At 38.9% G+C, this 13,570-nt stretch overlaps 1 protein-coding gene across 3 annotated transcripts in view; it reads right to left on the reverse strand.

Annotated features, from left to right (window-relative positions):
• The window catches only part of CD36 (CD36 molecule), a 38,288-nt gene extending 32,676 nt beyond the window's left edge, over window positions 1–5,612 (reverse strand). Inside the window, exon 1 of one of the 3 annotated variants that reach the window (XM_009285532.2) lies at window positions 5,524–5,612. The gene's annotated coding sequence lies outside the window, so the exon portion shown is untranslated. Of the gene's footprint in view, window positions 1–2,434; window positions 2,579–5,523 lie in introns of those variants that run through there. The other 2 variants (XM_009285529.2, XM_009285530.2) reach the window with 2 other exon arrangements.
• Between the last annotated feature and the right edge of the window lie 7,958 nt (window positions 5,613–13,570).

The raw sequence follows: 13,570 nt of genomic DNA on the forward strand, positions 1-13,570 counted from the left end.
GCCGAGTACAGGGGCACGATCACTTCCCTACTCCTGCTGGCCACACTATTTCTGATACAGGCCAGGATGCCATTGGCCTTCTTGGCCCCCTGGGCACGCTGCCGGCTCATGTTCAGCCGGTTGTCGACCAGCACCCCCAGGTCCTTCTCTGCTGGGCAGCTTTCCAGCCACTCTTCCCCAAGCCTGTAGCGCTGCATGGGGTTGTTGTGGCCCAAGTGCAGGACCCGGCACTTGGCCTTGTTGAACCTCATACAGTTGGCCTGGGCCCATCGATCCAGCCTGTCCAGGTCCCTCTGCAGAGCGCAGAGCCTTTCAATAACCTATCATCTCCTCAATAACCTACCCTCAATAACCTATCATCTTTCTATATGCCCTGATATTCCTAAACAATCAATGCCCCCCCCTTTTTTTTTTACGTTAAGTTCCCTTCCATCAGGGGATGACATACCTTTATGGTACATATAATCTGAATTTTGAGGATGCCCACATAAATGTTCCCACATTCCTGTGGGAATTCTCTGATGCACAGTACAGCACAGCATTATTTTATATTCCCGTGTTTCCACAGTCATGGCACTCTCAGGGTTTTTCTTCACCTGCCTATTACGAAACTTGTAAAAACTAATCTTAACATTAATCCCTTGTCAGATGTGGAGATGTGGCTGAGGTTAGCAAGCAGATTAGAAAAGTCCAGGAAACTCCTTTCTGTACTTTTGCACCCTCTGAATTTTTCAGAGGACACTAACCTTTAAAAAACAAACAAACAAAAAAAAACCCACCTTCTAGTTGTTAGGTAAAGTGCCAAGCCCTGGGGCAGAAAATGAGGTTAATGTTCTCAGCATTCAAAACATGATTTTCTATAATCTTTTGAGTAGTCTTCCTATTTTGAAAGAAGGGTGTGAGGAATTATGTTTACCTCCTTTCTATGGCAAGTAAAAGCACAGATTTATTGTTTATCTGGCTTATTCTATTAGCATCATTTTATGTGGCTTCTACACTCCCAACCCAAAATCCTGTTGCCACCACTCAGTGGTCCCCTCTGGCTTCTCCACAGTTAAGTCCCACAAGAAGGGTTGTATCTTGCTCAGTAGTGAAATATTTAAAGCATTCAAAAAAAACACAAAAAATAAGAACATGTGGCTCCTGTCCCCAAAGAAGCTCTTTCTGATTCAACACACTCGTGTTCACTCAGTGCACTTAGTTCTACTGAGGAGGAGAACGAGGAATATGAATCATCTACAGAAGAAAATGTGCAATGTTCCACCAGCTGGATGAGACTTCTGTCCCTCTACAAGTATTGGATACTAGGAGGTGTTCCCTTATAGGGAATGAAATTTTGTATTCATGAAAGGCAGTTTGATCTCCTATGGATATGAAAACCTTCCGTGTATCACCTCATCATATAATACATAAGAAGCAGCACGAGTTATCCACCCAGACCAGCCTCAACAATTCACTTGTGTTGCATAAGACCCTCCCCTATAGTCAACATGGCCTATCTTCAAGTATTTCCTATAAACAACTTGAATATAAAACACGCAAATTATAAAAATAATAATATAGAACTAATATTTTTTTCCTAAATTATATGTTCACTGTCTTTGTTTTGGGTACCCTCACTGTGACTGCTATTTTCTACCACCTAATTTTCCAAAAGCCATGGGGCAGAACAGAGTTGTATGGCAGGAGTAGTCACCTCACTTTAAAAGAAGGAAGTATCAAGATATTTCAGTTGTTTCAGTTTTGCTTTTAATATTTTATCTCTAAGGACCTAAAAAAAAAGATAGTTTCATAGCAACAATTATTTTCTTGTTTAAAGTTAACTATAAATATTTGTTGCAAATAACTTTATCCAGGTACAAAGTAGGCATCTGGCCTAAGGAAGATGAATTGGTTTCCTCTCCTCTCAATGGAGAGGTATGAGCACTTCCACGGACTCATCCCATCTACCTTAAATGCTTATCTTAGGCAAGGTTATATCATATCCTTTGGAGGTACTGATGTCTCTCCTTTAATTATAGAGTATCTAAACGGTTCTTTTAAGTTAGACATCTAACTTTGAGAAGGTTAATGTTAGAACAATTCCACTCAAACTCCCCAAAAGGTCTTTCAGCTCCTCCCCTCATCAGTGCACCATACTGACAATACCAGGACAGCTATACAAGGTTCTGGTAAGCACAAAAAAATTGTTAAGCAAGAAGAAAATGAAATGAGAAAACTTCAAAATATTTACCACCTGACATTAATGGAAAGTTTGGCCAAAGACTGCACAGGTGCTGTAGCAGTTGTTTGCCCACCTCGCACCGCAGACTTCTACTGCAGATGTGTTGGCTTTCAAGGCTTTCCAGTGTATGCCCTGAGGCATACTCCAACCACTCATATAAAGCAGTCTTCAGCCCCCTGAAAAAAGATCCTCCCAAACATGCATTAATACCTGATTTCCCATCACAAGAGCTTAGAAGACTCATTCCAAACTGCTGTGTAGCTCCTTCATTACCCACTAATGATTCCCAACTGTAGTTTTCCCAGCTCTGTGAAGTGTTAGGACATAAGGTGCTGTCCCTTGTGATTCTCAATGTGTTCTGACGATACGGAAAACATCCTAAAATACCATTGGCTCAAGCCAACCTGGCAGCAGTACAGTGGAAACAGTGTGATATATTTGGCTCCTGCCAGTGATGAGTTTCTCTGTCATATTGTAACTAGGTTCTTTAAAGGAAAAATGGATGATGGAAGACCCAGCAGGTGCTTCAGTACATTTTTTCTCCAGAAATATTGATTCTGAGCTCTTCTTCACTGACTATGGCATGCATAAACTGCTGCCTTTCTGAGTCCTCAAAATCACTTTTAAAAATTATTTTCAAATTATTTTAGCAGGGGAATGAGGTGAAGAAAGCACAAGAGAGGCAGGGATAGAGCCAACTTTGATTCTTTCACTTCTGTGGGTTCATGTGAGAGTCATTCAGAACGTAGATAGGAAGGAACTTCATAGAACTGAACCCAACACAGAAACTGTAATATAATAACTTAGGCTTCTGGGTGAGTCTGAAACAGCAAAGAGCCATAAAAATCTGTTACTTAAAGGGCTGGGTCAGTCTATTAATGCTAGAGACATTTCTCACTGAAACCTAAGGAGGGCACAGAGAGGAGGTTCCAATGGTAGGGGAGAAAAATTTTGAAAGCAGACGCCTTTTGAAAGTCAAGAGAAATTTAATAAATCTTTTCCCTACTTGAATATATTCCACTTCTTGCAAAACTCTTCTCCTTGGCTCAGCAGTCACAGAATAATGGAGTAATTCAAAACTCCTTCACTGGTGCAATACCTGGTTGAAAAATAGTCACCATAGTGAATCATCCCAGACAGACAATGGCAGTGGCTTTGATGAATGACTAGGTAGTGCTTATGTTAGTTTTTGCCTACCAGCTACACCATAATTTTGTCTATGTAATAATTAAGAACAACATACAAACAGGGGATTTTTCCAATTAATGAAGAGGTAAGTTTAAGGTGTTGACCTTGGTGGCTTCTCAAGAGTTGGAGACCTGTCAAATAATTGACACCCTTTTCTTTCAGTTCACATGTTCCAGACTCGGAGATACGTCCTTGGTCTGAGCAACATGCAGAAGATCTTCCCCAGGACTTCAGTTCAGCCTCAAACACAAGGTATTAAAGGCAAACCATGAGCCTATTGCCAGAAAAAAACCTGCTTTTCATCAGGTCAGCCCAAGAAGAAAGCTTTACTTAACCAACCCCATGTCCTGGGACAGTTCCCCAGCCCCACTTTGAGAATCAGAATCGGTGGTTGGGATAGTACCAGGAGATCCAGGCCTCTGCCAGCGAGACGTATGTTTTCTAGCAAAAGAAAGGTTGACATAGAAAATCATCTGGAGAATTAATACAGGCCAAAGCCCTTCCTGATTAAGCTTTCTCCCTCAGGGGAAATCTCAGAGACTACAGCAGCGGCAGCACGGAGCTGATGGAAACACTCTTAGAAAAGCAGATTGTCCCCTCCAGCTGCAGCGAAGGTACAGACCGTGTGGGTCTTGCCTAGCAGTCTGGGTCAGGAAGCAATACTCAGACAGTTTCAAGAAAATGTGCGCTGCCTGCCATGGAGTTTTTCACCTTTTATAGCCTTTCCCTATGGATCTGGGGAGCTAGGCTTTACTTAAACTATTATACAAAAACTTTATTATACAAAATTTTATGCCAAAGGATTCTTTTTCTCTTCTTCATTCTAAGTGCTAATGTGCTACACTTGTGTGCATGACTAAAAAGGAATTTTTTAATATTTTTCTTGAAAAGGTATTTAAGTACTACAATGAAAGTATAAAACATAAATAACACACACACAAAGAAACCCAATGGAAAAATAAAATCGCCCTTGCCACAAGAGATACCTTGGCAGCAGCTGGAGGTCTTGAGAGGTGATGAAAATTTGTGTAGTATTATTGCATATTAAGAAACATTAACAACTATGAAGAACACACCAGTAGAAAAAGTACTAGCGGTGATTTCTGTGCACTAGCAGTGAATGAAGCAGGCAACTAATAGATACCCTGAACTTCTCAGATTATGTCATTTTCTGATGCTAAGATATGGCATTATTCTTTCAAATGAAACCATGTTACAGAAATATGCATATAACTATCAGTTACACAAAAAGTAGTTCCAAAATATAATAAATTAACTGAAAAAACCTACATTTCTGATCATTTTCCTGGTTGTGCCAATTATGTAAATACTTCTGAAGTATCACTTGAGGACAGAAAAAAATCCCCAAAACTAGACAACTACAGACTACACATTTTTTATGAATAGGACATTTTTGCCAAGTAAAGAAAATAAATCACTGAGTTAATATCATAGTTATTGTATCAGTTGTTAAAGAGAATCAGATCACTAAAATAGCACAAGTTATTAGTATTTACATGACCATGCTATATTTGTTGAGTTGATCCAGGACTTACATATCAAAATTAATTTAAGATATGTTACATCAGCATCTTTACTGGACATTAATTATAAATTTAAATCTATACAGAAATGGATATATATGCCTTTTCCTATAATTAGTAATTACTACAGTATTTTCAGATGTTCATCTATAACACACTTATAAAACATATGCATTTTATGAACAGCCATACACTTGATATTTCTCTTCATTCATACTTATTTTTGATAATAAATGTATATAATCCTTTATATAATACACTTTTAAGTATAATGATTCCCAGACAAATTATTATATACACTTGTTACAGTTTAAAATATGAATACATTAATTTTTAATTGCAATGTACAGTGAAATATTAGCAATATATTAAATATTATCAAGATATTAATATGCAAGTGAAATAATTTGATTATCAGTAAATTTACCCTTTCTAAATTTTCGTGAATGGTCCCTTCTTAGAGTTATAAACAGTCAAGTGCAATAGTACGCTCACAAGAAACAGACACAATGTCCAACTGTGTGCTGAGAAACTGCATTTAGTCCAGGAGCGGGGGGGGTCACTTACCTGTATGGAGGGAGAGCTGCTTTCATTACTCTTGCCACCAGGAACTGGAGAGCTGCAGAAGAGCCTGCTAAGTTAGCTCCTCATTCACAGAAAAATCAAGTTGCTGTAGCAACCCTATAGCAACCCTGGCTGCCCAGTGCCCTACGAGTCAGTTGGTCTTTCATCAGCCACAAAGAGAAATAGAAAGTTGCAGAGACCTTTTAAACTCCGTGGTAGCCAAGCTGTCCCAAGTGATAAGGAATTATAAGACCTCTGAGCCAATGATAATACTCTTTCACACTTACGCTTTGCCAGAAAGACCAGCTCTAAGAAATCCTTTCAACACCAGCCTCTGCCTCTGATCTCTTTACCCTCTGCAATAGCCCAGCACTTGGAGTCAATGTATCAGGTCCCTGTCGACAATCCAGAACAAGTTCAACTGACTTTGCTCCTTGCAGTAACTCTTTGCAAACACAGTCTAATCCCAGTTAATCCTCACAACATACTGGAAGCCAGGTAAGGAGTTTCATACTAGAGATAACTCTTTAGATTTGGGCTTATTATACTTATGTACACAAAGCACAGAGACAGGTAGAATGAGGGATCACAGCTGGGAATACGGCTGTTCAAATTCATGGGACTTTTTCTAATGATTTCCACAGGCTTGGTTCAGAACTTTGTTGTCTAAATGAACATCTGAGCCAAGTGACAGTGCTATTGCTTCCTCCACCTGTCCTTTTGGATCCTTGCTAGATCCTTTTATTGTAGCAGTGATGAACTGTTTAAAATACTTTTTTAAAACTATTAAGTTTTAAGCACTGTATTAATTTTATTATTTGAACAGCGGATTGAGGCACCTCCTTCCAGACAGTTACAACAAATAGCAGCAGTGAGCTGCCTGTCTGCCAAGGCCTTTCATAATTAAGATAAAAGCTGTCCCAGAGGGTTAACAGGACCCCGATGTGAGTCAGTATGACAGGAGCTATAAACCTACATCCCACACATATTAAGGAGGCATCCCATGGCATAAGCCTCTTTGCCTGGCTTTCTATGACGTTTCTCCTTCTCTAAAGTTAGACAGAAAATGAAGTGACAAGGGAAAGAAAGGAAACAAAAATATTCCTGAAATTTCCATTAATCTGGATATTTTCTGACCTATCCTCTTATGTAAATGCTGTTGTTCTACCTTTGGTCTTCTTGGAGTCCCGTTGCTTGCTTCCTGTGTGACTTTCACAGTTGCAGCCTCCAGCTTGTTGCCAGCCTTCCCTTCTGCCTGCCTTTCTACATCTGCTTCCTTTTACTCCTGTTTCCTTCCCAAGAATCTCCTCCCTCCTCCAGCTTTCTGTATATCTCTCCCACCTTCCACCCTATCATCTCAGCAGTCACTCCTCCACCAAGCATCTCCTCTGGTCTGTATCCTCCCCCATTGGATTATCCTCTAGTTTTTTTCCCCACTTCCAGAATTTACAGTTTTCCAACAATTCTGTTCTTGTCCCCCTGCCTTTAACATTTATGTTTCCCCAATTCTCCCATGATACTTTTTTCTTTCTTCTCCCACTTCCTTTCTTCTCCCTCTGCCTGAAGTCCTGGTATATAAGCTCATACTATCAGTTAATCAAAAAGCTGGTTGCAACTGAAAGCCAAATTTATCAGTGCTCTTTGGTACACAGACAAATCTTACCTGAAAAGGTTAATTATAAATAATAATTTAAGTTTGGTAACTTAATCCTGTAATGTGTTTTTGTTTGTGTTCCTTCCTATAAAGCCATGGTGTTCCTGCCATTATCTTTTCCCCGCCCAGCTGTCATTCAGCACTCTTTTTGAAGCCCTCCCACTCCTAAGAAAATGAATATTGAACAGCTTCACCCATACACAAAGAAGCAGATGTGCCAGGTAAGGAAAAGTAAACCTCATCCTCGACTTACCTGCACCAGAACTGAGAGGGGATCTGAGATGAGGCTGGGAACAACTCAGACTTCTCCGAACGCAGGGTCAGACAGGTTCAGTGGCAGAGCAGGCATATTGGACTACCAAAACCAGTGCTGTGCCCTTCCTTCCACCACACAACAGCTGGAAAGGAAATGGGATGTATCCTTCACCTCTTTCTTATGCTTTGAGAAGTCAGGCCACTCGTTAGTGTTTAGCGTTTAAAAACAATCCTTAAAATTATATAGGATAAAGATTACAAAATTGTAAACACGCCATCACAACATGAAACACGCCAGGCATGTTTGTGGCGGAGAGCACACCCTCCGTCTAATTATACTCAGGCTTCTCTGTTTTAGGTAAAAAGTAACAATAGTCACTTATCAGATTCCCAAAATGGTATTGGAGAGGATTCAGCAGGACACTCCCAAGACTTTCTGGGTAGTAACAGCCACAGGATTACAGATGTATAAATGCTCAGTCCCTCCAGCTTCTGGCAACCATTTCTTCCATGCTGCACTCTGCTCTGTTAGTGGTTTTTTCGTTAGTTTTTCACCAGTCTTTCTTTCACAATTCCTTTTCTCAGCTGCTAGATTCTAACATGGACTTCTCACCCTTTCCCTAAGCCTAGCTATCAGGCTGTCTGCCCACCTCCTCTCAGAGGATAAATCTTGACCATATCAGAACAGTGCCTCTAAAAGTCTTGGATGTGCAGACTGAAATGCTCATGTCAGCATTGCAACTTCACACAATAGGGAGGTTTTTTTCCACTGTACTTCTATGTGTGAGAACTGTTTTAACAACAGTTACACATTCTAGGCCTTACTGAACATTGTATTTTCCAAAGTCCATGTACCCAAGGGAGCATGCCAGTATCTTGATCGAACACCATGGACATCTATCAGCTGATATCTGTAAGTTTACCTACGATGCCTCTGTCTATAGTTTTAATGTGTCTGTGATTCTAATGTACACATGCCTACTGTCTGTATATACATTCAAGTAATGTGTACGAATCTCCTTATAACAGACAGAAACAACTGCAGTGGAGACGATTTTTCATGGCCTCCCAACAGCTTTCCTGGTAGACAGCTCTCATCCATTAGGCTTGTAAAAAATCTAGTAAAAGACAACTTAGTTGCCATTTGAAGACAGTAGATCCCGGTATTTTGATTCTTCATCTGCATGTAATAAGAAGAATCTTCATCTTGGCATGACAGGCATATGTTGCCTCATGAATTGGTGAGGCTTGAGAGGGTCTTTTCTTTTCTTGGATATTAAACATGAGAACATATTTTCCTGTGGATATTTTACTTTCCTATGCCCAAGTAAAATGCGAAGGCCCTCTTCTCTGAGGGCAATAATATTCCATTTTTGACCCAAGAAATATTTAAGCATTTATACATGCTTGAATGTACACACGAACACACATGCAGGTGCCTTGTTTCAATTTCAAAGAATGTCTCTTGAAACTTAGTGTGTAGCTGAGCTCTTTTGCCTCTTGCAACCTTGCCTATTGCTGTTTTCCATCATGCAAACACCCTGAAAAATACCACCTTTTCCTTGGAAACTTCCACGTGTGTCTCACTGAAATGCACGTGGGTGCGAGGATTTGTGCCTACATAGGCCTTTGAAGTTGTTATGATCCCCCGCACAGCCTTAACCAAGACATACTTTTCATACCATTCGGGTTCCTCACCTGAAGAATGGGGCAGTAATACAGACATTTCTTTGGCATGTTGCCACGCTTAGTGTATTGCTTAAACTGAGGTGCTTTCTGAGGTGCTACAGCCCTCTAATGTGGCTACTGTATTTCTATGTAGCCTTCCTTTTCTTATGATGAAATTCATCCATGAACAGATTCCCATTTTTAGAACTATGCCTCATCTAAATACCATTTTGATACTTCATGTTTAATTCACATTATGGACCAGGCATGTGCCTAGTGCATATTCTATAGATGGGACAAGACCAACTTCCAAAGTATAGACCCAATGCAAATGTGTTGACTCAACACATCACCTGATTTCACTTCCAAATCCTTCTGGATCACCTGAAAACATATCTTGTTTGGATCTTACAACTCGAAGGATCAAAATCCAGCATAAACCTGTCTTTAACTATGTGTGTCATGTCTTCCACCTTACTGCAGGAAATCTTCATGCTGTTGTTCCCTGTTGTGACGGTGATGTGCAGCCCTCAAGCATCCTAGGAGAACTGAGCTAGTGCATTGTTTCCTGTGTGTGAACTTCAGTACATTTTTTCAGGACTAAAAGTTAACAGATCTTAATTTTAAAAAAAAAACCATAAACCAACAAAAATCATGCAGCAGACCATAGCAATTTTTTTCTGAAAAATCTTTAGTGAATTCTGCATCAATATGCATTTTGTGGAGCAAAAGAAATGAACTGCCATTCTGGGTAGGATTCATCTTTCCACATTTAGTTGTCCACATTGTAGACATCTGAATGTCTACCCAGAATCCCTTCATTGTCTACAGAGAAAAATATGCCTTTCTAGGACTTGAGTCCTCTCATCCTTACTATATAATAAATTAGCTCTCATGAGCTACCTGCCACAAGTGTCTATTGCTCTGCAAAAATTTGGCTCAGAATATTTCCCACTGTGAGATGAAGTTTTTCCTTTTTCCCTAAGCAAAAAAAAAGTATTATTCAATATAATAACTGTTAAAAGGCATGCAAAGATGCACTCCAAAGATCTTGAAGGATTTTCAGGATTTCAGAAATAACCTGTATTCAACTTCATGAGGCATTAGAAGGAAGCAGAAACAAATAAAATTATAATATAAGCTTTATCTGACCTGGTCTCATCCTCATTTTATAATTCGGACTTATTTGATTCTGGGATTTACTTGCTATGGGGAGAGTTTCATCCTGAAAAAATGACTGTAGTTAGCACAACTTGATACAGTGACATAACTTGAATTTAAGCAGCCTATGGGCATTGTTCCTGGGTTTTGCTCAGGGTGAATTTCACCACAGTTCAAAGAGCTCATATGACTCTTTATTAAATAATCACAACATGAAATTGTCCTATCTAATTCATTAAGTTTTTTATTGTCATTTATTCTTTTATTCTTTATTCCACCATATTGTAATTAGTAAAAATTAATTTTATACACAATTAATTAACAATTAAAACTTGTCAAACACTCTGCTTGCAATGCATGAAGACTAAGCCTCATGAAGTGCTGATGGAATCCAAATCAGTGGTTTTCTTCAAGCAGTTTTAGAGGAACATAAAGGAGCCATCATATGAATTAAATAATTATGGCTCTTAATTAATTAGACATTAAGATATAAATTAGTTCAATATTAAGGTTTAGCAAGGAGCATGCTAATCTAGACACACCATGCAATTCTGAGTGATATTAATGAAAAAGTATTACACTGACAAATATTTGACACCTATGTCTTTCTGTATGGCACCGCTAATAACAAGGAAAGATGGGAGATATTGCAGTATGTTGCATTTCTGTTCAGAAACTACAACAGCACTGTATAGTATAACAACAGTTATATTTTTAAATGAAAAATCAAAATTAAGTGGCTCAGTCTCTGACATGAGAAATGGACTTTTATAGAGTTCATAAAGATTCAGAGCCCTTGAAAGTAGTGTTCTACCTGCTTTTTGATAATAGAGAACCTCTAAAGTCATAAATAAAAATGTAAAGAGACATTTATACAGTGTTAATACTTTCTATGCATGTTCAAGAGTTAAAAGTTAGTCTGAATTTAGAAACTACAAAGTGGCATAGCTCCTTGTTTAATGACAACCCATCCCTGCCGGATTTACTCAGGTAATTAAGTGTTCACAGTGAATTCCTGCAGAGCCTGGGGGGAAGCTGGGAGAGCTGGCATCGGTGCTGAGTCTAGGTGGTGAGACTGGAAACTCCCGTGTCTCAAAGCAAAATGTCAGAGTAGGAATTCTTCCTAGGCCAGTTGCCTAGGCCTACTGCCTACACGCCCAGAACTGGTGACAGCAATTGTCCTCTTCTCCAACTGAGTCTGGACATATTTGGAGCCATTCAGAAATAGGAGCCAGACCAAGTGACAGATCACAGGAATCCAAAAGAATTTACACCAGCGAAGTAATGAAGTTACGTAAATATAAGGCAATGGAAAAACAGAAATTCTGTGGTATTATTCAGTTTTTCAGAGGTAAAGCCCATTTATTTCCATGTATTTTCTTTAAGTCTCGGCATGGCTGAAAACAGCATCTCTGCTTTATTTCTGTAAACCACACACTGCAATATCCTAATGTACATGAATCCTAAAAATGTTATTCTCGGAAGTCACAAATTATACTGGATGCCTTCAAATTTACATAGCTGATTTATGAAGACTGCTATTTGTCCTTTGGAAAATCAGATACCTTTTAGTTGAAATTACCATGTTCCCCAAAACAGACAGATTAGCATTGCCAAAGAACTTTTAAAATAAAAAATTGCTCGTTACTTAAAAAATGGAAGCAGCATGTTTGTTTATACAGTGTCTACACAGTGAAAAATAAAGTTGTTGGTTTAGATTATTTCAATCTTGCCAAATAGCAATTGTTTTTAATAATCAAAAAATATAAATCGCAGATCTAGATTGCTCAGGTGGATAGTTCTCTACTATCTCTTAAAACAGAAGCGAAAAGACTTTCTGTCATTTTTTTAGCCACATAACCCAGAATTTTGCCCACCAGAATCAGCTGGACTCTCACAGTCTTTAGCTCCTTTCCTACTGGAAAGATCCTTAACATTTGTTTTTCATCTCAGCAGACTTTAATTAGCTTTCATTTCTTTGGCCTCTCATTTGTATTTTCCAAACACAAGTGCCATATCTGTAAAACACCTTTTGATGAAAACTTAAGGTTGAGTATGCCTTATGTATTTTGAATGAGCATTGACTTCCAGTATATCCCACGTGTGTTACAGCACATCCTTTCTTGGAACATCTCTGTCTGGGAGTTCTTGATTTACAAAATGTATCTTCAAGGGCATAGGAAGGTGCAGCAAGCAAAGCCATAGGCTTTACAAAGGACTGACAAACAGTTCCTTTCTACTTTAGCAAGCACAAGTCATGTACACTGCTAGATGAAAGAAGGCATGATATCACAATTCAGGCAACAGGCTGCTGTCCCAAAGAACTGGAACTTATCTTTTTTTTTCCTGCCAAAAATAAGAAAGCAATGTCAAATTCAAGAAAGCTAAATTTTTCATAGAGATCTCATTGAATAGCTCATGCGCAGCTCTCCAGCCTTTGCATCTGAAGTTAAACTCAGTAGAAGACATACTCTAAAAAAATAAAGCCACTCAAACTACATTATTTTAAAAATCAGGCCACAGGTATATTATCAGAGAATACCATTAACATCTTAATATGTGAATTTACTATTACAACTTTTGTCTTTTAAGCTTTTATATACAAGCTATAAGCTTCACTGATCTGGTTGTTACATTTCTGAAATAAAGGCTTCTTTAGCAAGGTATACGAGTGCCTGGACTGTTCTTGCTTCCTTGAGGCAGTGTTCCCCTGTGAACTGACCAGCATTAAGAATTTGATCTATTTATATCTAGAATAAACATTCTTTTATTTCAAAGTTTGCAAACTTAAACATCTGAATGAACTTTTCCTTTATGGAATATGCACACTTTCTAGTTAATGAGAAGCCCAAATAACAACTTGTGTTCAAAATCCTCTGATATTTGCATTATTATCAGGGTCAGAATGCAGACTCTGGTGTGAAGAATGGAAATGTCTGTATCTTGTGGTCAAAGACTATCTGCCCTACTGGGCAACTGTAATGGACAGTGATCCTTGTTAAATTAGGAAGATACTGAACAAAATGTCACAAGAATGCTTCTTGCACTTTGTGAGGACTTGGAACCACACGTGCATTTTGGGTCTCTAATGGCTCTGGCAGAAACTGTGGGAAGAATAGTAGCTGATGTGATGCTGGAAAGTAAGAAGTCAGGAGCAAGAAACATTGGGATTGAGACAGACCTTGACGTTGGAAAAGTCATACTTAAATAAGTGCCAAGAATGACTATTCAGAGGCCGGCAGCCCAAAGATACTTGGCCTCTCTTTTCATTTTTAATCATTTTGTTCCAAGCACGTATAAACAATACCTAAT

This window comes from Aptenodytes forsteri, unplaced genomic scaffold (genome assembly GCF_000699145.1).
Source record: "Aptenodytes forsteri isolate BGI_AS27 unplaced genomic scaffold, ASM69914v1 Scaffold87, whole genome shotgun sequence".
NCBI lineage: Eukaryota > Metazoa > Chordata > Aves > Sphenisciformes > Spheniscidae > Aptenodytes > Aptenodytes forsteri.